Below are 23,928 nucleotides of genomic sequence, written 5' to 3'. Positions count from 1 at the left end.
TGTGTGTTTGTTTGAAATGGTAATTTAGCATGTAACCATTTTTCCTGATAAGCGTACTTTTTTACGTTAAGCAGCTTAGTTTCATCCACTTTGGTGACTCAACGTGAACATGAAACTATAAACCCGGGGAAGTTTAAACACACTGGACACTATTGGTAATTGTCAAAGACTAGTGTTGCGAAATAACTGTTTAAGAAAAACACCCGTTTCACATGGAGTTGTGTGCTTTCATGTGTTTGATTTCGAGACCTCAAAATCTAATTCCGAGGTCTCCAAATCAAATTAGTGGAAATTACTTCTTTCTCGAAACTACGCTACTTTAAAGGGGGCCGTTTCTCACAATGTTTTATACTATCAACAGTTCCCCATTACTTGTTACCAAGTGAGGTTTTATGCTGATAATTATTTTGAGTAATTTGCCTTTAAAGGTCACTTTGAAATAGGCGCTCGCATTTTTTCAAGACGAAAACATCATTTTGAAACTTCACTCATGCCTGCTTACGTTGCAGTTTTAAGGGAAGACAAATATAAGCTCTGATAACATCGGAATGGAAAAAAAAGAGAGAGTTTTAGTGTGGCCGTGTCCGAACTACATAAAGCTCCATGTCCCAATGTTATAAAGCTGTAAAACAGCAAATACTGCTTGAGCAATTTCTTTGCTTAGCAAACTTTGTAAACTTAATGTAATTTGGGCTGGTAAACCTGGTTTTCTGCCAAGCAATGTGCCTACTACTCTGTGTTAAGCGATTTTTGTTGTGCTGACAGACTTCATGAAAGTCGAACCAGTTTGTGTAACGACCCCATTCTTCACATACTTCCCATCCACCTGTTTCTTTTTCTTTTCTGGAATGTTTAATGGAGACAAGACTTGACCACCTATTGTGTGGTCCTCAGTCAGTGCTCAAGCAGGCATACGTGTGACCCGTATAATGCAGCGTTGGGCTCGCATCTATACTCTGTCTTCTAAGACAACTCGACCCTCCCCACCGATAGATTTTGACCGAGAGTGACGGTGCTGCTGGACCGGACCCGGGAGAGGATTTCACGAAGAGTTAGGACGAGTCTTATCTCGAGTTAGGACGTCTACTCGTCGTAACATTTATGCTAGCCTTAAGGTTTTAATATCTCCTAGGACTAGTCCTCACTCTTTGTGAAAGCCACCCAACAGCCGTTGCTCCTGAGCTGAACTCCCGGTTCAACGTATACCCACCCTAGTAGCCCTGGTAGAACGTCAGTCAGTGCCACTGCATGCAACAGAGGAGTCCAACCTGGGCTACCCACCCTACCAGTGACTGTGGGCAGATCTCATGTGGGCTGTTGATGAAGAGCTTGGCATAACGGCTGGGAACTGACTGGGCGGGGGCTTAAACTTGCAGCTTCCTTAAAGGTAAATATTTGTTATACTCAGTGATATCTTATTTGTTTTTGATTTAAATGTGCCTTTATAATACCATTGATTTTGACTCTGTTTTGCCTAAATCCTGCTTTATTAACTTGTGTGTTTATTGGTTTATGTATTAAATATCAGTCTGAATGTATTTCATTGATTGATTCTGTACTTTTACATAACAGTAATTTTTTTGCACTTTCACTCTTCAGGAATTCATTTTACCAGTTACATGTATTAATTAAGGTATTGATTTTTGTTTAATGTTAACTTCCATTATTTGAATTCCGTTTCTTAATTTTCTTCAAATTTGTCCACAGAATTGCACCTGCTTCAATCTTTTGGCATGTGCAATTTATTCAGCGCCTTAGATCGTGCATACTAAGGCGCTATTTGAACTTCTTCTTGTCCCGTCTTACACACATTTTACACACATTTCGCTGTGTAGATTTTCAGCACGTAACAGTGGCAGCTGGTTGCTCTAGGGTTACGCCAAAACCTCTAGCTGTGGCCGTAGCGCCCATTTAGATACGGTTTAAAGCTATCAAGATAAATCAAATCATCGGAATATTTTGATGTTAACTTTTACCGAGAAGGTCATTGTTATAAAATATATAAACAAAGACGCATTGTTACATATAATTTTCTAAAGGTAGGCCTATTATACAGTGGTCTTGTTTTGTGTGATTAACCATTGCAAGTACTTTAAATGGACAGATTCCCGTATCCTGCCACCACCTTGTCACTCATTTTTACCCAAAGCAATAATATCCTTTAAGTCAATTAGAAACTAATTTATTACATTACGAATGAACAAAAATGGTGGCAGGATACGGACATTTTCCCCATGGTATATTAAACATGTTAGAATTAAGGCTTAGTCCGTCGCGTAAGTCAGGAGAAATAGAGGAACACAACAATTCATGCACAATTTTTAACATGTAGACCTAGTGTCTTGTTTTGCATGCATTTTGGTTGTTAAAGTTTCTCAAAATGCATATTTTTGTCCAAAATGCTGTACTTAAAACCAAATATGTTTTTATTTAAATTAATTTTCACAGTGTTCCTGTTTAGTGTAATCAACCATTCACATGATATATTAAACCTGCAAAATAAGTTAATAGATAAATTATATACAGGTTAGATATATTTAACCTGTTAGAATTTAGGCTTAATCTATTGCGTGAGAGTCAGGAGAAAATAATTAGGTAAACATACGCAATTGTCAATATGTAGGCCTAAACATTATTTTCCTATTTTTGGGGTGTTAACAATTCTCAATATTTCTCAAAATGCATACAAATTTCCTGCACTTCTAGCTGCTGTACTTCTAAACAATGATTTTATTACCATTAATTTTCAGAGTCACCATATGACGTAACAGACCCTCTTGAAGGACGCCGTTGACGGACACTGTCGTCTTAAAGTTGTCTAGTTCAGCTGCTATCAGATGTGTGCAAACACTGGTATCGAGAGCACGCCACAAGATGTACGCAACTAAACATTCAATATGGTGTAAAAACATCACAAATATACGGGTATCTTTTATAAATTTTGGAAGCTAAAATAATCCTACAAAAAAGGTTGACAAAAAAAAAAAAAACACACGCGGAGATTGTGACTATGGTTACTAAGAGTATTCTTTTGACTTTTTTTATTTTCGCTGAGTCAATGTCATGGCATTGATATTGTGAACAGTACTATTTTACAGGGTTGGTTATTTTTACCGCCAGGTATACCTGGTTGGTCTCAATAAATTAATGTGTATCCTCTTTTATGACTCTTAAAGGAACACGTTGCCTTGGATCGGACGAGTTGGTCTATAAAAAGCGTTTGAAACCGTTTGTTATGAAACGTATATGGTTAGAAAGATGTTTTAAAAGTAGAATATAATGATCCACACAAGTATCTCTCCAAATTGCACGGTTTTCTTTTTACGTCGCGAACTATCACGGTCCGCCATTTATGGGGGTCAAAATTTTGACCCCCATAAATGGCCGACCGTGTTATTGGACGAGGTAAAAAGAAAACCACGCAATTTCGAGGCATATTTGTGTTGATCATTGTATTCTACTTTTACATCATCTTTCTAACCATATGCATTTTATAATAAACGGTCAAAAACGATTTTCAAAGACCAACTCGACCGATCCAAGGCAACGTGTTCCTTTAATGGCTACCGTATTTGTATTGAGACAAGGTAGTTTGCTGCCTTAAAGGTTCTTAACGAGCTCATTATACACAAATGAAGGATGAAAAACAAAAGCAAAAATAGACATTCATGAATACCTCAGACAGTTTCGCTATTCCTAATGGTGTAGAGCGCGTCACGTGGGTGTGTATAAACCTTTGTTTATGACCAGTAAAAAGTGTTGAAACATGGGCGTGGCACGCGAGCTTGCGCCTGTGATTTTAAGACAGTTTCTTTATTCCTATTGGTCGAGAGCAACGGCCGGGACAGTTGTGCCACATCACGCGATACGCGTGACGCGCACATCATTCCCGTATAAGGAGTTGTTTACTCGAGGGTGGCGGAGGGCCTTACCATTTCACAGCTGGAGGGGGTGTTGTGTTGAAAGAAATCATTGAACAATTATAATTTTTGCATTTATTTTACTTTTTGACCAAAAGTGTTGATGTTTTTGACCGAAAGGTCATTTATGAATGGGAATCAAAGTGTGTTGAATCAGTTTTCAACTAGTGGTTTAAACCCGCCGAGGCCTGGTTCTTGATAATTTACCTCATCTCGGTGAAATTATCAAGAACCAGGCCTCGTTGGGATTAAACCACTAGTTGAAAACCTCTTCACCACACATTGATTCCCTTAGTTAAACTCAATTGAGGGTGCAAGGATTATGGAAATTTGAAAAACATTCAGGGAAATGATATTTTGGCCGGAATATTTACGCTTACAGCTTTCTGCTTTGATTTTTTTTTCAAAGCACTCTGACTGTAAATTTACATCCATTTTGAGCACCACGGGCCTAATTGATGCTCACCTGTTTGTGCAATGTGTGTTAATTGATTCTAACAAATGACACGGTCATGCATGCGAATACTGATACCGTCATTAAAGCAAGGGTTCTTGGTACAGTAATCGTTTCATGGATGCAACATACCACGGCGATCTTAACATGGGTGCTATTTCCTTTTTGAGGAGGTCTGACTCTCTGTTTAAAACAACACGGGTCCTTATTTATTAACTAGGATCGCTTTCACACGACTGGAGTTTGCTATTTTTTAACATGGATTTGAATTTAGTCAAGGTCTCGATTGTTAAAAGTTTTCTTGTGTGATAACAATATTGTGACTGCATGTGCTCAACTCCGTCACTCATTTACGCTCAAGGCGCTTCCTCAATTAATATTTTCATGCAAGGTGTTGTGGAGCCACGTTTTGAAGTATGATACCCATACATTATCTGTGCATCATGTGATCAAATGCTGCTATGTGTATTTGGGCCTAATTTCATAGAGCTGCTTAAGCACACACTTTGCTTAAGCTAAACAAATCCTTGCTTAGTAAAATTGGATTACCGGCAACGACTCCACGCAATTGTTATTCTACAGTTAACTGCAGCTATTGGCCAGTAACATTGTAAAATAAGCAAGCTGTTTTCGTGCTTCTAAGCACATTTTGTGCTTATATCTATAAGCAGTTCTATAAATTTGGCCCCTGGTTTACCAAGGTGCTGTGGCACAATCTTTAAGATAAGTGCACTTGGTTCTTTTACGTACAGTATCCAACACAAAGACGTCAGGACAAAAACTAGGACCAACACACTGCTGATAAGAAACACCATGCAGAGCTTGTGTCTGGTGCTCGAATCCACTCGGCTACGACACGTCACTAGGGGTGCGCTCCACTAAACAAACTCCCATAGCATACAGTGCAAAATGCCAACTAGTTAAAAAATACACTAAAAAAGACCCACAGCTTTTTGTACAGTAAAGGGGACATTATTTTTTGACTCTTGAACTTTAATCCTATGCTCAGTTTAATATGGGGAGTCCCAGTTTTTTTGTTTTTTTGGGGGGCTCTCTAGTTTGTCTAGAATATAATATTGAGGGGCCTTCAAACAAATAATGAGGTCGACGCTCTGCTTAGTCCTATTTTGTGGGTGCATCTATAGGCCTTTAAGTCATCCCACATCTCTAATGTGAGGAATTAAGACAAATTGTATTACAGAGGGGAAAATTATTTTGAAAGAAATAATCTGTAACATTGATGCGGATAATTCACAATATTTTGCTGCTTTTAAATATGGGTTTGAACTGCCGATTTTACATTGCTCTTTACAACATATTAAAACTGTTGTTTATACAAGTACATTTTTGCTTTTCTGTCAAACTCGCGAAGTAATGCATTCTGAATTTGAAATCACCAGCCGGTAAAAGTATTTCCATATAAAACGAAAAAGCAATAATTTGAATAACATTGTTTTCTCGAGAAATAGAGCAAGACCAAACAAGGTCTGATGTCACAATGAATTAGGCTGCTTAAAACACGGGGACGACAGTAACTGTCCGCCCCCCCCCCACAACCCCCCCCCCCCAAAAAAAAAAAAAACACAAAAAAAAAACAACACAAAAAAACACAAAAAAACAACAACAACAATAACACCAAAACACCCTACGATATCCATGCTTAACGTGACATAATAATTGACGGGTATAAGAACGAAACGGTTCCAAAAACAGATTGGTTTAACATTAGTAATGCAACATTAAAATATAAAACAGTAAATTGTTATTGCTGTTTACACGTCAGTGCGTCTGTGAATGTGAAAAGCCGACTATGTATTTATGAATACCTTAGTAGCTTTTATAGGTACATGAAGTCCTTGATATACATATGGTACAGAAATATAACAAAACTTATGTTGATGAGCATAGCCAGTTAACATTGTTTGAAAGATATCTCTGTATGTTAAATGTTGCTAGAAGTATACTAAACTATTAAACTTGCAGGTACAACCATAGTATAACCATGAATTTAATATCTGACTTGTTGTTTATTTTGGAGTGAAGGCTCCAGTCGAATATAATCTGCTCGTCGTTTTTATATCTTTTTGTCCCCTACATCATACAAAGCTTCAAAAGGCACTGTTTTGGTTGCTGTTGCAAGGAATAATAATCCGTTTTCCATTTGAATACGTATCTAGTAAAACCAAGATAATAATTATTTATGTTTTGTTTTAATAATCTCATTTAAAACAAGGGTATCTAATATTTAGTGTTATAGCGAATGCTTGCTTTGGGAGAGTCCTTTATCGTTTGGAACCCGTCTTTGTCTGGTTCCATATTTCACACAATGACGGTGATAGTTGTAATTGTCGTAACATAAGGCCGTGCAGCCCTTAGAGTTATAATAGAACTCCAGGTAGCAGTCTACACACGTAACGTAACCGCATGGAGTATTTAATTTGCCTCGTACAAAATGCTAGCTATATGTCAACCATGTGCGAGGCCCGTGTTTAATGATGGGCTAGCATCATTTTTTCAAGGGGCAAACTTTCTTCTTGTCCGGCCTTGTCACCAGGTTTTGTGCGTCCTCTAGTTTAATTTTTATAAACAGTTGAGTAATTATCAAATGAACAGGCGCCTGCACCGGGAAATAGTTAAAAGATGTTTTTATTCGCTAAGATTCTTGGTATTTTTTTTTATTCACAGATTCCAGGTCGCGCTCAATTAGAAATGGGTTAGGTTTACTGGAATCCTTTAATTGATTAATTGTTGCAATTTCTATAGCGGTCAATTTTGGTAATTTTTTTTCAAGGGAAATTGTGAGCATTTTATAGGCCTATAGAGTGTATAGAGGCCCAAATGCATTAGCTTTCATGTCTGTTGTCTTCTATTCCCTGTAAAAAATTGAATGTTACTCATAGAAATCTTATAACAAAATTACTATTATGAAATTAAATATACTTTATTTCTTATACAACATTGAAAAATTAGGCCAAGTCCTTCATAAAAGCATGCGTGTACAAGTTATAACATAGACGAGTTATAGAAGGATCTATGGCTAGCAAGGTGCGGTAAATCTATATCCAAGGTTGTTCGGCTTTCTGCTCAGACAAAAATCCTTCATAAGTCTTCCGGGATACCTCCTTAACTCCTCGAGGTCCTCGAGCAACATCTTGTTGAAGAGGAGGCTCCATCCGACCCCCAAGGTCGCTCCAATCCAATGCGTGATGTGGTTGTATTATAAGCATGGCAGCATCAAATTATGAGCATTCTTTTGCGACACTTGAACTAAGACGATCGGTAAAAAATTCATTTATTTTTTAGCACTTATGCAAAGACGAAACAGCTTAGGGTTTTTTTTAGTTTTGAAGGTGAAGGAATCCATTATCCACAAGGGTAAGAAGGGACCGTCTTTTTCTATATGGGAAAAAGGTGAATCTGTGTGCACATATTGGTTGCTAATAATTGTGCACAAACGCTTCTTTTAGATTTCAAATGGCGCCTAAATAAGAATATAGGCATGTGTTTTACAAAGCTTATTAAATGCAATTTTTTTTACTCGTTGATTGCTTTAATTCCACATATTTACTTGTAGATGTATACAATAAAAAAAACTTACATCTGGAAATTTATTTTCAAAATGGTCATGTTTTTTAAGATATCGCCAGAAATCAAGAGCAAATGATGTCCACGCAGGAATAATAATCCCTTACTAGAATACACAATCTTCTGGAGATAAAAACTTATTTCTTTTTATTTACGTGATCACAATACTTCGAATTAGTTTATGAACAACTGTCTCTTACTAATGATACCTTATTATCAGTCTGCTTACTAAACACCTGGTACATTCCCTTTAGGACAAATGTAGAATTTAGAAATCCTGAGTATAATTTGAGTTTAAAACTACTACTTAAAAAAAACCTGTTTACACCTTGTGTAAGTTTCAAATAACAGTGTTCTCACTTGGTGTATCTCAACATATGCACGAAATAACAAACCTGTGACAGTTTCAACTCCATGGGTCGTCGAAGTTGCGAGATAAACAAGGAAAGAAAAAAAACACTTGTCACACGAAGTTGTGTGCTTTCAGTTGCTTGATTACGGGACATCAAAATGTAATTCTGTGGTCTCGAAATCAAATTCAAATAATTTAGTGAAAATTACTTCTTTTGCGAAAACTACCTTACTTCAGGGAGAGTTGTTTCGCACAATGTTTTATACTATCAACAGCTCTCCGTTGCTTGTTACCAAGTACATTTTTATGAGTAATTACCAATAGTGTCTTATGCCTTTAAACGACATTAAGTTTATAAAAAACTGCTTTTGACAAATAATTTTACGCAGTATAAAAAAATCAATATTTTGATCAAAACAGGTGTTCCCTTCCTACTTGACTAATTGGACACCCACTAACACACTTAATAGTTTTCTTCATGCACGTACGCCTCTGTTTTAATTTTTCTGATACAACCATAATTGGCCACTCGTGGTTCGATTCAGATTTTGACCAATACACTGTTAGAATTAACGAAGGTTGGCAAAACACAATTAGCCAAACCGTCTTGAAACTTGAAGCTCCCTAACGAGTCTCTGTAGTTTTATAACTACTTCTCTGTCGTCAATTCAAGGCCAGGGTATCATCATTAAAATGACTTAGCAAGGACCCCTTTACGAAAGTGTAGATCTTTAACAAAATAAGTCTATTAATACATCGATAATCGAGAATCGTAGTTTAAAGGCATATGCACTTTTGGTAATTGTCAAAGACCAGTACTCTCACTTGGTGTATCTCAACATATGCACAAAATAACAAACCAGTGAATTTGAATTCAACTGGGCCCAATTTCATGGCTCTGCTTGCCGTAAGCACAGAACCGGCGCTTACGGAAGCAGGGAATTCTGTGCTTACGGCAAGCGTATTTCACGGGTTAGCGGCGAATTTGGGCTTCTGCGTGTGCGTACTTGACGTTACTAGGCATTCTACGCTTACAAGGCTAGCGCAGAAATTCGGCGCTTGCACGTATAAGCGGGGAATCGCGATCGTAAGCGCAGAATTCGGCGGTAAGCAGAGCCACGAAATTGAGCCCTGGTCGTTGAAGTTGGGAGAGAATAATGGAAGAAAAAACACCCTTGTTACACAAGTTGTGTGCATTCAGATGCTTGAATTCAATACCTCCGAGTTCAATTCAAATATTATAGTGGAAAATGATTTCTTTCCGAAAAACTACGTTACTTCAGAGGGAGCCGTTTCTCTCTCTCTATTAAATACTATCAACAGCTCTCCATTGCTCGTTCCAAGTAAGTTTTTTTTATGCTAACAATTGTTTTGACATTACCAAGTAGTGTCCAGCCTTTAAAGGAACATTATGGAATTAGTAAGAACAAACCTCGTTTAAGATCACACGTTAACATAAAACTTAACGGTTTAATGATGATGATAGTAGAAAACATCCCTTGAATTATTTCCGTCTAAAACTTCATATTTGAGTTTATCGCTCAGTGAGCGTTTCATTCATTTTTATTTTGAATCGATGAATCGATATTCTTTTTCTTTTCTCGTGACCCAGATAAATGATTGATCTCAAACTTTTGCAGGTTTGTCAGTTTATGTATTATGGTGGTTTACATAAAGTGCTTACACTGTCAGCAACTGGTTTGTTAGCAGAAACAAGAGTGTGTAATGAGCTGTTTAATCGAACCGTTCCTTAGAAAATGCATTATCAGAATTATTTATATTGTTTTTTGTTTACTAATATCACGATCATAGGAGCCTACAATAATGTACGTCTTGCTCTTCTCGTTTCTGGTTCTGAATTGCCGGTTAATCAGCTTTATTATTCAAAAGACGGGGGTTTAACAGGCAGTGGAATATTACGTAATCAACTAATTTAAATAACAAATAAGTATAGGGTTGGGTGTTGCTGCTGACCGTAACATAACTTCCCTCCTCCCTTCAGTTCTCATTGGCCAAACATTAAATGAGCAGCCAAAATATAAATGAGGACTTCAGAAATACGGTCAGTCTTCAATTAACACTGAAACAACATTAATTGTTTCCCTAAATTTAACTTCACCAGATTATCTTCAGTACAATCACTTGTGGAAATCACCATGGTAATTTCGGTTTGTTAGAGGAGATTCTGTATAAAACGTCAAAGTTTGCATACTATAACAAATCTTCTATTATTAGTCAAGTAACTGTAATAACCAATTACCAATAAATACTGTTACTTAATCATTTTGCTTTATCAACTAGTTTGCTTAATCACTTAATCTGCTTAATCAACTAGTCTGCTTACAAAATCACTGTTAGCATTGGCCTTGCCACTTCGGTGTTCAACAGTAAACTGGTATTGCTGTAACAGCATAGACCATCGCATGAGTCTACAATTTTGGTTTTTCATGGTTTGTAACCAAGCTAGAGGCTTATGGTCTGACTGGATGACAAAGTGTCTGCCGTAAATGTAATAACGAAACTGTTCAATGCCAAATACAATCGCATAGAGTTCTCGTTCTATGGTCGACCACCGCTGTTGTGTGTCTGAGAGCTTTTTGGAGCGGAAAGCAATTGGGTGCTCCTTGCCTTCATGTTTCTGAGTAAGTCATGTTTCGGAAGTCACGTTGTTCTGTTGTGGGGGCTCAGTCTTTTCAAACGATGTGTACAATTTGGCTTTTAGTAGTCAGGAAACCAGATGTCATCTGAGCGCCGGTAGAAGCACGCCCTCTAGCGGCGAAGATGGTGCGTTGCAGCGGCCCCTAAAGCTAGCGTTGGGCGTGGCTGAGGTGTTGAAATGCGTTTTTCAATGAATGTACTCGCCTAGTTCATTCCAACGGCAAACTAAACTAAGTTTTCTTCATTTAGTGCCAGTTTTCACTTCACAGCAGGACTTGCTCAAGTGCTTACAGTTCAAGGTTGGTTGAATCCCCAGAACGCGATCCCAGTGATTCTATTTCTGCACTCCTGCCCAGTCTCGTTGGTCCCTCAGTCCCGTCTCTCGGTGTAGACGTCCGGCGGTAGCCAACAACTTGTTTCACGGCGGGCCCAATTCACGCAGCTCTCTTCATAGCGGTGGACTGCCCGTCGTCGGCCCACAAACTCAGATTTTCGAGGTGCTCCCCTGATCGAAGAATGTCCCAATCGGTTGTTCACATCAACTTTCAGTTAATCTTAACGTTTTCTGCCTTTATAGCGAATGGAATTTGTCCACCGATTTGAGAAACCACCCTGCCGACTACGCCAATTATCACGATCATCGGAGCCTACAATAATGTACGTCTTGCTCTTCTCGTTTCTGGTTCTGAATTGCCGGTTAATCAGCTTTATTATTCAAAAGACGGGGGTTTAACAGGCAGTGGAATATTACGTAATCAACTAATTTAAATAACAAATAAGTATAGGGTTGGGTGTTGCTGCTGACCGTAACAACTAACTGCACTTACACCTTTCTATTTAGGGGCCCCTTTCTGTATTGTACCGTTTTAACGTATTTGTGTGTTTATGTATACAAACTAAGGGCAAATGAATTATCATGCAGGGAGACTAAAGTTGTATTGTATCGTATTGTATCGTATTGTATCGTATCTCATTCATTATTGGTTTATTTCTTTAAAACAAAATTCCCCTGGCGACCATAGGTCGAATTACAGGAAACGTTACAGAGAAAAGCAGCAGAAATTAAACTAATAGCAAATTAAGACATAATTGGCTTAGGAAGACAATAAAATGGATACAACAAAATTGTTTGAAATTAGAAAAACAGGTGTATTGTTATGTATTATAACGACCATAGTTTACTGTTCGAAGAAAGAGCACCATCACATCATTATGCACATTTTTCGGTAGGAATGAACCTTCGCCCGCAGCCACTCGCGCATGTATGCAGTTTCCCCTTCTATTCAAGGCGTGGTTGCACATCTTTGTCTACGCCACGAACGCCATGAAGAAAGGCTATATTTCATGAACCTATATTTCTCTGGGGGATATAGGTTCCGGAATGAATTTTCTATGTAAGTGACTTTTTTTTCGTTCAGACTGAAACTTGTCATTTTCCCAAGATATTTGCCAATCTTTAGATTGATACGGTGCATGGTCTAGTCACCATCTGTTCACGAGAACAGGGTCCTTATAGTAAAACGCTTTTGCATATTTTTTTAAGCCCCTAGTAAGATGGAGTTCATTGATCATGCGTGGTCTCCATAGTATATATATATTTTTGTGAGCGTCTTGTTCAGATTGAAACTATTCATTTCCAATGATATTTGCCAACCTTTAATAAGATGAGCTACATGCAAATGTCGGTATTTGGTCCCGAGAACGAGGCCTTGAAGCTTATTGTATTGGAGCTCCGGTAAATATTGATTGTCGACCAAGAGTGGTCTTTACAATATTTTTGTTTTTTTAATTTCTTTTGATATTTTTTTTCAAACTGAAAACTATTGTCATTTAGATGTTATATTGGTCATAATGTGAAAGGCCGCAGTTTCATCATTAAAATACCCGAGCAAGGACTCCTTTACGTTATTGTAGATTTTCAACAAAATATGTCCATCATTCATTCGTCGACGGTGATGATAATCACTAAATGAATAAAAAATAAAACCTTTTTGTTATTATATGAAATCTTCAACATTACCCTTTAGTTCTGAGCAGACGTCAACTCATGCAGAGTTTCCACGGTCAAACTTCTAATTAGTTTTAACTGGATGTGGCATCAACATTTATAGCATGATGGTTGCTTTATTACTCCCAGCATGTTACTGCCACCCCATTATTAAACGTTTTAAAATCACTGTAAAATGCAAAGAGACTAATATGTTACCCACAGGTAAAACAGTGTCACTCAAACCATGCTCAAACTAGACAAGAATGAAGTTAGAGGCAGTGGACACTATTGGTAATTACTCAAAGTAATTGTTAGCATAAAACTTACTAAGTAACGAGGAATGGAGAGTTGTTGTTGTATAAAACATTGTGAGAAACAGCTCCTTTTGAAGTAACGTAGTTTTGGAGAAAGATGACATTAGTCACTAAAATAGTTGAGTCTATGAGTCTTTAATGCCCCTTTTCAGGCATCTGAAAGCACACTCATTTGTGGTACTTGTAGCCTCGATGACAAAATTGAACAACAATTTCAAAGATTTGTTATTTTATAAGGTTGGAATACATCAAGTGATAATACTGGTCTTTCACAAATACCATAACGTGTCCCAGTGCCTTTAAGAATATGACGTCTTTCGTATAATTACAACCTTTTCGCGAAGGACCTCGAGACCTACTTCTCCCACCGTTTCCCCTCGACCCTGTGTGTCGTAAATGTGATGTTGTTTCAGTTTGAGAATCTGTATTAGCTGAGGGGTTAAGGTGGTTGGGGGGGGGGGGGGTGGGGGTGGGGGGGGGGCGGGTTGCGGCAACATGAATCAAGCTCCGGTGTTGCGGTTTCAGTCTTCCGCCGTGTTCAGTTTTTTTTCGACACTCAGTACGGCACTACTTTCGCTTACAGTGCGCAGGCGTCGCGTGACGTAATTTTACCGTATTTGGTCATTCGGAAAAAATGAACACGGCGGAAAGTTGAAACCGCCACACCGGGCTTTGTATGCAAAATCACTCGCAGGGTCTACTTTGGTCTTACGTCGGCCGTAGCTTCGCAAGCCTATGTTAGTACAACGAATGTTATTTTTTGAGACAGGAATATTTAGAGTGACTTGCACTTAGCCGCAGAGTTGATGCCAGGGTAGAGCTCTCTCTAAAACAGCCAATGTCATGTCGTTCTAAGCCAACGGCTTCACCGCAAACAAACACACGTACAAAAAGTGACGCAGACAAAAGAAGGAAAAAAAAACCACCAAACCAATCATCTTCACAAAATTTGTAAGAACATGTATTCCGCTGTCTCCGTGAATTACCTTCTTGCCCATTTCGCAGTCATGCAAAATGTCACAGCCCGAGGAATTTGGAAACATTAAGACTGTTAAAATTTGACACGTTCACCCGGAGCGGATGCAGGATCATTTGGTTCCGTCAATGTGTCCCCGGAATACCGGTTAACTCCAGATAGCGGCTGGCCTTTGCTTTCACCAATCCGGTAAATCACCGGCCGGATTAGGCCTTAAATTACATTTACGGACCTTAATTCCTGCTTGGATCTTTGGCGCGTTTATAAAGATAATCTTCAATTATAGGCACCCCTTGCGCACCATCAATAAGAAGTCAGTGGATTACTGCATGGATTTCCATTCGTGGCTTATCTTGAAGAAACCCTTACATTCATTTCGGCGAAACTTAAAAAAAATAACTTTGGCTTTGCGTTGGGGAATCTCATCATTTGGATGTATTTGTCTTTTGTATCCTTTTGATTTGTGTTCCCTAATCCCTGTAGGTAAGTCACTTTATTTTTCTCATTTCCTTAAGTCTCATGTCTGGGATATTAAACACTATCATTGAAGAGCTGTCTCATGTTTCTGTGATTTTATGTGTTTTTTTCATCAAATTTTCAGACTGTATTAAAACCAAATCGAGTGTGGGAGTGGAAATAGTCTGCCACACTTTTAATATTCATTACATTTAACTGCTTTAACAAGGAATGAGACAGGGTTTACTGCACGACATAATTTTAAGCTCAGATTGGTTTGGGCAGTATCAAATTATAAAGTTTACATTAAAGATACAATAGTGGTGTACAAAGTTTACAATTAAAGAACCCAATTATTTTTAAAGGCAGTGGACACTATTGGTAACTGCTCACAATAATTATTCGCATAAAACCTTACATGATTATGATTAATGGGGAGAGGTTGAGAGTATACCATATTGTGAGAAACGGCTCCCTCTGAAGTAAAGTATTTTTCGAGAAAGAAGTAATTTTCCATGAACTTAATGTCGAGACCTCGGGTTTAGAATTTGAGGTCTCGAAATCCAGCATCTGAAAGCACACAACTTCGTGTGACAATGGTGTTTTTTCTTTCATTATTATCTCGCAACTTCGACAACCGATTGAGCTCAAATTTCCACAGCTTTGTTATTTTATGCAAATCTTGAGATACGCCAACTGTGAGGACTAGTCTTTGACAATTACAAATAGTGTCCACTGCCTTTAAGTCTTTTGTCTAGGATATTAAACATTATCACTGAAGAGCTGTCTCATGATTCTGTGTGTTTATGGGTTTTTTTTTAAATCAGATTTTCAAACTGTGTAACCAAATCGAGTGTGGGAGAGGAAATAGTCTGCCACACTTTTAGAATTCTTTGCATTTATAATAATAATAATAACAAATTATTATATAGCGCATTTAACTATAACCGTATCAATGTGCTTTAACAAGGAATGGGACAGGGTTTACTGCACGACATAGAGGTGCTGTACACCGTGATTTTAAGTTCAGATTGGTTTGGGCAGTATCAAATAACAGAGTTCACATTAAAGATAAAATAGTGGTGTAAAAAGTTTACAATTAAAGAACTTCATTCTTTTTAAGTCTGAAAATTTACTTCATGGCGTGCTGTGACCGATGAATCAAGCGCTCAGAAGTCAAGCTTTAATTGTTGTTTCTGATCAGCAGAATGCGGATTCGATCGAGAGCCTTGTCTCATTTTTTAGAAAGTCAATTCACCATAAAATTGCTTCGACCTTCGGATGGAACGTGAAGCTGTCGGTTCCGTGTGTTAAGTAAATGCATGTTATAGAACTTATGGAGCATGTGGTGATCAGGTGATCGGGCTGCTGCGGTTTTTTGTTCAATGTAGCATATTTTTATTTATGTAATTTATTTATTTACTTATTTTAAATCTTTAGACATACACAATAGTTACAAGTTGTACAGGGGCTGTCAAGGTTAAAACAAAAGTATAAAACTGTCTTTAGAAGATGTGTAAAACCAGACCCCTGCCAACGATAAAAATATAATTATACAATATAAAAAGGTGATTGCACTGAAACATTTTAAAATCACACAAAAGAAATCATTAAAACACAAGCAAAACCAGACTATTGAAAACAAAAAAAACTACACCCACAACAAAACACCGCGTCGAATTGCCATCCTCAAAAATTGTCATGATTTTTTTAAAGGATTCCCTTTTTAAAATCGATTAAGAAAACAATTCCTATTTTGAAAAGCGCTTCGACAGTTGCAATTTTGATATACAGAATGTTTTTTTAATCGGGACAAGTGAACAGGGGATTATGCTGTCACATTACACAAAGCAGCTCACACAGCTAAGCGTGTTTAACTTGACATTCGTCTGCAATCGACTTCACTCTATGAACCAACCTATATATAGGATGGTGCGATCGGCTTGTTCACTCAGATATGAACACCATTCCACTTTACATAATTCCAAATTGAGGTGGAAAGACATCTGGAATTGAGAATGCAAAATTTCAAAGAAATTCGATAAAAACGTTTGCGCAGTCTCCATAGGTTACCGACCAGACATAAAATGTTAACGGCCTAAATACGCTGCTTTGAACACGCTCCGTATGCTGCGCATTTTCATAATTAGATATGCATCACTTGGCTGACTGTTAGTGCCATATGGGTTTTTAATTCTTCAGTTGTGTTTCAAAATGATTGGCCAATCAAAAACAACATTATTCTAGTGAATATTCATAACGCTAACCAATCAACAAACCTTCTAATGAATATTTATAAACGAGTGCCCAACCAACAATTCTTCTGACGAATATAAGGCTGCCCATTCAACAAACATTTTAATGAATATTCACAAGACTACCCAATCAACAAACCGTCTGATGAATATTCACAAACGACTGCCCATTCAACAAACTTTATAATGAATATTTTAACGACTGCCCACTTAATAAACTGTATGATGAATATGTCGCAGTCAGTTTTGTATGTGGCAGTAAACAAAATATTCTTATGATTGATTCATTAATAGGCGTTAATCAGTCAAGAGTTGTTATACCTATTGAACCGAGGTTGAATTTGGTACCAGCAACAAACCATAGCAAAACTACCGTCAATCACTGGTGCTGGTCCCGTTCCTAATCCATTTCTAAAAATAGAAGGGATAAAGTGGGGGTTAAAGAAAGGAGAAGAACAAAATACAGAAACGCCATTTGGCGCTTTTCCCTAGAACTCAGCTTAATTTTCGGCTCTGGGTTAGACTGTGGCATAAGTAAAGCTACTGCTAAGGAACGAAATCAAATGCTTGTGGTTTTGCGATCACAAACCTACACGATTCAGAGTATTGGAAATAATATGTTCGAATTCAGTTTTTCCGTATTCGAATACATAGGAATGTGAACACATTTACTTCAAAAACTTTCGGTAGTTATTAGATACAAAGTGATTAAAACTGCCGCTTATAGATAGCAAAATATATCTCTGTTTTGGGCCATAAGTTTTAAAGGCACTGTACACATTAGGTAATTAATCAAAATATTAATTAGACTGCGTAATGAGAAACGGAGAGCTGTTGAAAGTATAAAACATTGTGAGAAACGACTGAAGTAACACAGTTTTTGAGAAAGAAGTAATTTCCCACTTAAATATTGGAATTTGATTTCGAGACCTCATAATTTTAATTTTGAGGTTCCGAAATCAAGCATCTGAAAGCACACAACTTCCTTTAATATCTCGCAACATCGACAACCAATTGAGTTCAATTTGTTAACAGTTTTGTTATTTTTGTGCACATGTTGGGATACACCAAGTGAGATAACTGGTCTTTGACAATTACCAAACGTGTTCTTACATCAATCATTTTCAGTGAGGCGTGGTGGGATTAAAATGTATATCATCAAACATTATTGAGAAAACCTTTGACAATTACACCACAATAGATCCAAAGAAGCCACTGAGCCTGGACTTTATGCTGGCACGAGTTGTACTGAGCTCAATGAAAACAATAATACATCAGATATACCGTAAGGAGATTGTCTTTTTTAATCAAATTTTGATATGAAGAAAAATGGGCAAATCTCAAACTTATTTGGCTGTTATCTTTTATCACTCTTCAATTTCATTGGAAGTTATGACACATGTCAATTTTCCCAAAGACCAGTGCAGTATCATGCCTACCAGAAAGGCTCCGGAATGTACAATGTCACTCTTTGTGTATGTGAAGCTGGCACTGTGTGTCTATTTGGTTTTCAAATTTAGCGCTTTAACAGTTATAACAACATTATTTCAATTCGACATCTATTATATCGCTGCGGTACCCGCTGCTAAAACATAAGATTCGAACTGCCTTTAGCTACCGACAACCCCGGTAGTCTAGTTGATATAAGCCACTCGAGTAATATATAGCTGTAATATTTTTTTTCACAGGACTCGGGAAAATAATGAGTAGACATTGCTAACACACATCAATGTATCGTTAAAACAATTTTTTTTTAGTATTTTGTCAAATGGTAACACTATTTGGGGATGCAAGCTATAGCATGAAGAAGCTTGATAAAGTTAAATACAAACAATTTCATCTGTTGAACTATAACCTATCTCAGACCGTATTTAGTTGTCTTGTCGACGCGTCCGGACGGGGCGTAATATGAAAATCCCCCGGGGCGGCGAGTGCCGTACTTTCCAAGCAAGGTTTAGCGGCAAAAGCGATCGGAAATATCCCTCAAGTACGCCCCCCCCCCCCCCAATGTGATTCTCCAACAATTTGACTCTGAAACTGACAGAAAAATGAACCCCTCTGGCTGCTCGTGCCAATTAATAGATCACTCTGAAACTGACAGAAAAATGAACCCCTCTGGCTGCTCGTGCCAATTAATAGATCAACCTTGTCCCAAAAGGGGGGGGGGGGGGGGGGGTCGACGATATTTTCTCTGAATCAAAACATCCTATTGATCCCTTCAGGTCGAGGGTGAATGGGATGCCTTTTGGCGGGAAACGTGTAGTTGAATCTCAACCACGTGAAATGTGGAGATACTATAAATAAGTCACGCAGACTAACTCCTAGTCGTTTCATGAAACGTACGTTTCTTTATTTACAGATTATAAAAACGAATAAGGCTTCATTCAAATTGCTCACAGATCAAGATCGAAATTGTTTTTAATTATTCTAAACAACAGTGAAAAGACTTTCTCAGCAACACCAATGATTTCCAATGAACATTTAAGCCTACACAACGGAAACGTATAACGTACAACTTCATTTTTTTAACTATATTTTTTTGTTACGGGATTTTTATTTTTCATATTAAAATTTAAGAATTCCAGTTTAATGAATGAACTTTGGATAGCGTGGAACTTCCCGAGAATAATGAAGAAGTTCTACAACTTCATGATAAGGAAATCCCACAACTTCCCGATAAGGAAGCTTTATAACACAATGATTAGCAAATTCTACAACTTCTGAATAAGGAAGTACCACAACTTCATGAGAAGGAAGTTCCACAACTTTTTGATAAGGTAGCTCCACAACTTCCCGATAAGGAAGTTCCAGTACTTCTCAATTACGAAGTTCCACAACTTCATTATAAAGAAGTTCCAAAACCTTCCGATAAGGAAGCTTTATAACACCATAGGAAGGAAGTTCCACAACTTCCTAATTAGGAAGTTCTACAACTTCTCAATAAGGAAGTTCCACAACTTTCTGATAAGGAAGCTCCACTACTTCTCAATAACGAAGTTCCACAACTTCAAAATAAGGAAGTTCCACAGCTTCCCGATAAGGAAGTTCCACTACTTCTCAAAGGAAGTTCCACAACTTCCCAATAAGGAAGTAACACTAATGTGTTTATATCTTTAGGTTGAATTCGAAAAAAGTGTTGCTTAAAAAGTGGGCACTATAGTTTTCTTACTATAAGCAATCGAAAAACAAATTAATTTAATTTTAATCTGAAACACTGAAGATAATGTATTACCAATTAATTGGTATATTTCTCAGAACAAAATTGATTTATTACTAAAAATCAAGGCTTATTTTACCTATTTTTAAAACAACATTAGTTGCTCTACTTTTATATTGTATAATGAAGTCCTCTCAGGCATAAATCAAAACCGGTGATCCAATTAAACCATTAATCTCACAATATTTAATCAGAAAGGAACTCATTCATAAAGTCCCTACATATACGTCACAGCCTAACAGCAAAGATGGCCCATTCGAATGTTGCCATCCATCCAAACAGACTGACCGTTGAAACATGTTTACATTTTAAGCAATTAATTGCAAATATTAAATGATTTTTTGATCCATCTGACATTGCAGAACCTTTGATTTTTTACCATTTTTATTTTAGAGCCCGTTGACGTCAATTAAAAAAACAGGATGGCCACTAGGATATTTGATTATGTTACAGGTATTAACAAAAAAAAAGTAAAAGTCATTCAATTTGACCACACATTTTACACAAAATATATGCGTAGTCGCATACGAAGCCAATGATAGAATGTTACGATGGTATTTCTTCCAAATCTAGCCTTTAGCTCAAGCTTCAAGCATCGTTTGCTCTTGGTTTAACTCTGAAGCCCGGGGCCTCTGCCAATGTTTCGAAAAGGCCACGTATCGAGGCTTAGTTTGATGCTGTCTGGTCCACTTTTAGTACAAAATAAAAACAAATTTGACAATATTATAAGTTTTTGTTTCTATACCATCCACCTGGGTAATAGTTAACCCTTGCACCGTTGCACCAGTTTCGTGAATAATACATGGCCATTCAACGAGTTGAGTATCTTTGGCTGTTGTCCGTGGGCTTATGCACTTTTGAAAGTGCCGCCACGCATCAGCGTTCCAAAAAAAAATCTTCTATTGGGGACGCCTTTATTTTTCTTCATCGGTTACAAGATGTGTTTTAAATTCAATGGAGTTACAGTGAATAGTGATACAAAACACAAATCTAGGCCACTACTTCCTACAGCTTCTTGAAGCCATCGAACACTTTCGGTAAAAAAGTATTGCCCAAGGCCCACACTTTGTGTACCACAACTTGTATATAAAATAACAAACCTGTGAAAATTTAGGCTTAATCGGATTCGGAGTCGGGAGAAAAAAACGGGAAAACCCACCCTTGTTTCCCCACGTTTCACCGTGCCATGACACGTGTTTAAAATAAATCCGTAGTTCTCGCTATCGAGAACTGATATTGTTTAATGTTTTCTCAAAAAGTGATGCATTTTATGGAATAATATTTCAAGATAAGTCTTTCACCATTACCTTCTGTAAACCCTGTAAATTATTTGTAAATCTGTGAACTTTTGATTTTTTTTTGTACCGAAAGTGTATAGTGGCTTTAAAGAAAATAGTGAACAAAGTTTTTTGAGAGCGGAATTTACTCCGTACTGTACAAAGATTCACTTATGTTTACACCAATATATCACATTGCAATCAGCTTGGGCTAATTTCATAAAACTGCTTAGCAGAAATAGTGCTCAGCAGATTTCTTTGCGAACAAAAAATTTGGAGCACAAGTCACAAACTTTAGGGAGTATTGGCGGTCTGCCTGCTTTTACAAAGCACAATATTTATGTGTTTAGCATGTGTTTTTATGTTTACAGACTTTATGAAATTGGGTTTAGCTCTTTTCTGGTTTACAAAAACCTCAACAGCCAAGCTTAAACTTTCTCAGCTTTATTTTAAAAACAAAAAGAAACAGTCCATGCAAAACTTGACAACAAATATTAACTGAGAATAATGATTAATAAACAACATTACTATGCCAAAACCAATAAGGGTGGAATAACCAACGACAGGTCATTGGTCTACTTCAAACACAAGTTCACAGACACATCAGCAACACATGGCTCTCACCTGTAGCTAAACTTTGTACATTATTAATTATCAACTAAATACATTAACAGATGCGAAATCTTTTTATGTGCACAGACATAACAAGTTGGTGTACATTTTGTTCCTTTCATTTTATACATGTAAACAAATATGCCATCACGGCATGCACATTATAAAAATGACAGTGTTAGTGGTATTGCCAAACTCCATAAAGCATGTACAAGCACACAAATGTGCTTAGCACAGAAAACTTTGCCTGGCAGAAAGTGGTACTAGCCAAAATTATTTTAGGTTTACATTGTTTCAACTGGTGGCCCACTCTTTTTTTGCTTAGCAAAGACATTTTGTTCTGCTCAATACCTTTATGAAATTTGGCCATTGTCGCACCAGGCAATTTACGGGCAACCTGTTCCGGGCAATCTCCAGAGAAAAAGCATTCACGTTTGAATATTAACGTTTTCTTTCTTCTAGTGATCGTAAGACATTGTTTGAAAACTTGCTCATGCGCTACCATGGGTCAAGTTCGAGCGCAGGACTTAAGTGGACCATTGAGCAATTTTGTCTGGTACACAGCATGTATTGTATGCATCGGTTACCATGGAACATTGACTAGATATTGATAAAATGGTCGTCACTCAAACTTGGCAATGGTACCCCCAAGTGGCCTGAAAAGTCGCTCGTACTTGGGTGACAAGGCCCTCAACGTAATAAATCGATTTAAATGAACTTTCTTTCTGAAAACCCCCCAAAGCAATCGGGTGGTATTTATCCAGCAAAACTTGTGTGTTTCCCTTAGGAAAAGCTTTTGCTTCGGTATATACACATACTGCGTCACTATCAGTGATGACAAGGATGGGTCTGAGAAGAACTACCAGCCATTCTATTAATCAAACAAAACTGCTCCTCACAAATTGTCACGAGACCATTTCGCCTAAAGCCTGTCACGAAAGGAAGCTCACGAGCTTCAACCGATGAACGATTTCCGGTTATTCAAACATTATTTTAGTTGCAACTAGTCCGAGTTCCCGTTTCTGTTCGTTTCGTAAAGTGGTTTTAAAATGACAGCTCGGGGCAACTTAAAAAATAAACCTAGAAAAAACATCAATTATAGCACATGTTGTTTTATTTTCCCCGTGTACGTATTTGTGTGTTATTTCTGGATAGTAGTTTGTGTGCGCCATCTGTCTTTCGGTATACACAAGTTAAAAGTTTCTAAGTCTAAAACAAATATTTGCCGATGGAAGTTTAAACAAAATGTCAAGTATTACAGACTCATTTTTTGTTTAATATCAAAACTCAAGCAACATTATCGTTGGCAATGGGAAGTTCGAGTGTAGAGCGAGAGAAAATGTTTTGTTCTTGTCAAGCAGATTGGAAGTGAAAGCTAGGGTAACCCGTAGAGGTTTGTTTTGAAAGCAACCACTTCGGATGTACTGGGAAAACCCATCCGTTACGTGAGGTGAATGATTGAGTGGTGTGTGCACAACTCGGAAGGTGAAAAGAGAACAACAAAGGCTATGGCCCCTACTCTACCATGTGTCTAAACAAAACTTAACACTTTTGAAATGGCTGCCGTTTTAGGCATATATATGATTCTTAGGGAAAAGGTCTAGATGTAAAGATACCAACGAGTCCAATAATGGTTCACGCTCGGGTGAGCACTGCTCCCTGAAGAAAAAGTAGCCTACATCGTGAGTGATTTATGTATGTTCCAAAGGACTTATCTCTAACAAATTAGAAGGCCATTTCTGCGCAATCTAATTTTCATACCCTTTACAAAAGTGAGCAGTGCTCACCGAATCATGAATTGTTTTCGGTTTTGTTGGTGTCATATAAAAGTTATCTTCATAAGCTATCCATACTTATAAACC

General features: G+C 37.5%; 1 long non-coding RNA gene across 1 annotated transcript; it reads left to right on the top strand.

Moving 5' to 3' along the window:
• Nucleotides 1-935: 935 nt before the first annotated feature.
• LOC139936726 (uncharacterized) lies at nt 936-5,314 on the top strand. Its single transcript, XR_011786008.1, has 3 exons — nt 936-1,387; nt 2,751-2,876; nt 5,127-5,314. It is a non-coding gene; the product is annotated as an uncharacterized lncRNA (long non-coding RNA).
• The last annotated feature ends 18,614 nt before the right edge of the window (nt 5,315-23,928 follow it).

This window comes from Asterias amurensis, chromosome 4, assembly GCF_032118995.1.
Source record: "Asterias amurensis chromosome 4, ASM3211899v1".
Lineage (NCBI taxonomy): Eukaryota > Metazoa > Echinodermata > Asteroidea > Forcipulatida > Asteriidae > Asterias > Asterias amurensis.
Note: the sequence above shows the minus strand (reverse complement) of the source record. Positions and strands in the feature narration are given on the sequence as shown.